This window comes from Penaeus monodon, chromosome 16, assembly GCF_015228065.2.
Source record: "Penaeus monodon isolate SGIC_2016 chromosome 16, NSTDA_Pmon_1, whole genome shotgun sequence".
NCBI classification, from domain to species: Eukaryota; Metazoa; Arthropoda; class Malacostraca; order Decapoda; family Penaeidae; genus Penaeus; species Penaeus monodon.
The window spans coordinates 35338793-35341292 of record NC_051401.1 but is presented as its reverse complement, the minus strand read 5'-3'; the positions used below and the strand labels follow the sequence as shown (position 1 = coordinate 35341292).

The 2500-nt window shown below is 34.1% G+C and overlaps 1 protein-coding gene across 2 annotated transcripts in view; it reads left to right on the top strand.

Annotated features, from left to right (window-relative positions):
- LOC119582730 (UDP-N-acetylglucosamine transporter-like) overlaps window positions 1–2500 on the top strand; it is a 23952-nt gene that overhangs the window by 4888 nt on the left and 16564 nt on the right. The window lies entirely within an intron of this gene.

Sequence of the window (2500 nt, the reverse complement as noted above, 5' to 3'; positions counted from 1 at the left end):
TCTCTCTCTCTCTCTCTCTCTCTCTCTCTCTCTCTCTCTCTCTCTCTCCTCTCCTCTCTCTCTCTCTCTCTCTCTCTCTCTCTCTCTCTCTTTCTCTCTCTTTCTCTCTCTCTCTCTCTCTCTCTCTCTCTCTCTCTCTAAATACATATCAGAATACATATCGGTATTTTCATGTAGTTTTACATCATCAATTTGTGAATACTATATATTTTCTCTGGCCAGTGTAGTCGATTACCGACGTAATTTTTTAGACGCTAACCTCGGAAGCTCGAGAAGCCTTTATGAAATGCATAGTATAGGAAAAATGAGAAGAAGTGTTTTTAAACTACTTAATCACATTTTCACTGGCAAAAAATATATATTTTGCCATAATTGTAACAAAAAAACTCATGGCATGGCCATATATGCCCCAGAATATAGGACATGTGCACCATGGCATGTATGTACATGCCACCTGGCAGATAGCCTGGGCATGCCATGGCATGTACATACATGCCACCTGTTGGCAGAGGGTTAATGATTCTGAAATATGTGTGCCCTATAAATTTAGTTTTTCTCCATCTGGCCTACAGTTTTTGTATTATGAAGTGCATGCGATACATTGAGCTTTTTTAAATAAGAACCTTTATTTAGTGTTGTTCAATATTTTTTTTTTTTCATCTCTCCATAATACAGGCATACATGTTGAGCATTGAATAGTAAAGAAATCTTTATTTAAAGGAACTATATGCTATGCTTACCAACTCTTTCCCAAAGAATGGATCAGCTTGATATTTATATATGACTGTTATATATGCATGTGCTATAATTCTCATGCAGTTTTTTTATTTGTTAATTTTTTGTCTTAATTGTTTAGATTATTTACATTTTTTTTCCACACAGAATGCTTTGCAACATTCCAGTTAAGACAGCTTGATTATGATCTATTGATAGAAAATCTAATGTCTGTAACATCTGAAGTTCATTGCCCAATTTTTTTTATAGAATCATACAAAATGGTAAAGGTACAGTTACACCTTATGTGGTTACACACCTAGATTTGAGAAAAAGATGAAATTCTTTTCCTTGTTCTTCCTTCATAGTTCTTTCAAAATACATTTTCTTGCTTTTTATCATACGCATCCTCAGTGTTTAGTAATGAATTGCCAGAGCATATATAGAGTGATCAGAATCATATGTATGGCTGGATATGTGAAGTGAATAGTAATGCGTGATGATGATGATGTAGAAGAAAAAGTGGTTTTACAGTGCTGCATGATAAAGAATGAGCACAAAGGACAAAAAATAATCATAACTTTCATATTGGTGCACTGTGCACGAGGAGGGACTTTAGGTGAGGCAAGAAGGTATTTAAACACCCACCATTAGTTTCTTTATATTTTAGAACTTAAAACTCTACTGTTCTATAATGCTGATATAGGCATGTTTCTGAGCAGTATCTCGTTTTCAAATATTTATTTTTATTATTCATATATACTATGATTGGTTTTGTTTTCCATAAACCTTTATTTAATCTCATAAAGCTCTTTTTGAATTGTCAGCATTAAACTTACACACCTCTGATCCTCAACACCCATGCCATTAAATAGAATCAGAAGTAAATTTTCATATACCAAGAGCAAATTTGGTCTTTTACCCATTGATACAGGGATGTGCGCTGTCCTTTATTTTGTCAATTTTATTTACCTACTGACCTAATTTTATTTAACTTTTTCTTTTGAAAAATTCAAGGAAATAGGTAAACAAAGATCAAGCAGGCCTAGTTATTGAACACTTAAGGCAGGAAGTTTTCTTTCCTAGTGTCTCAAGACTTCTTGCTATCTCAAGAAATTTTCTTGCTTTCTCAAGCTACCCCCATAAATGGCCTGACTTTTGCTTGTTAAGTGGTTACAAGCCTTTAAATGTGGGCTTTAGCCAAGAACAAATTGGAATTTACTGCAAATGAAATGAGATAAAGGAGATTATGGAAATGAAAAAGGTTTTCTTATAAATTCTAAATCTTCAGAACAGGAAGAATTGCTCCCTCACTTTACAATGCCTCGTCTCTTGAAATGAAGAATATACCTACTATTCAATGAAATAGAAAACATTTCAAGTGAACAATTCTGAATTGATGATGTAGAAAACAATAGCCAAAAACCAAAATAGTAATTGACAGTAATCAGAGATCACTGGTGATGCTCACTTGGTGCTCTAGCAAAGACCATTAACTCTTCTTTTTGCATTGCAAGGTCCAACATTGGTATAATCTTACAAATTGAAATGTAGAACTTGGACCAAATTTTCATGAGACAATAATTCCCCAGGGAGAGATCTACAAACATTTTGTCAGAGTACACCTAAAAAGCATTTGTTGGTCTTTGCTGCAGCATCACTTGTATCACTGCGGGCACACTCCTTAATGGCAGATTGAAAAATTCTATTTCATTGCACTGATTAATTTAAATGGCATCTTTTGTTACTTCAATATCAGAAGAAACTAGGGAGAGAGGAAGAAAGA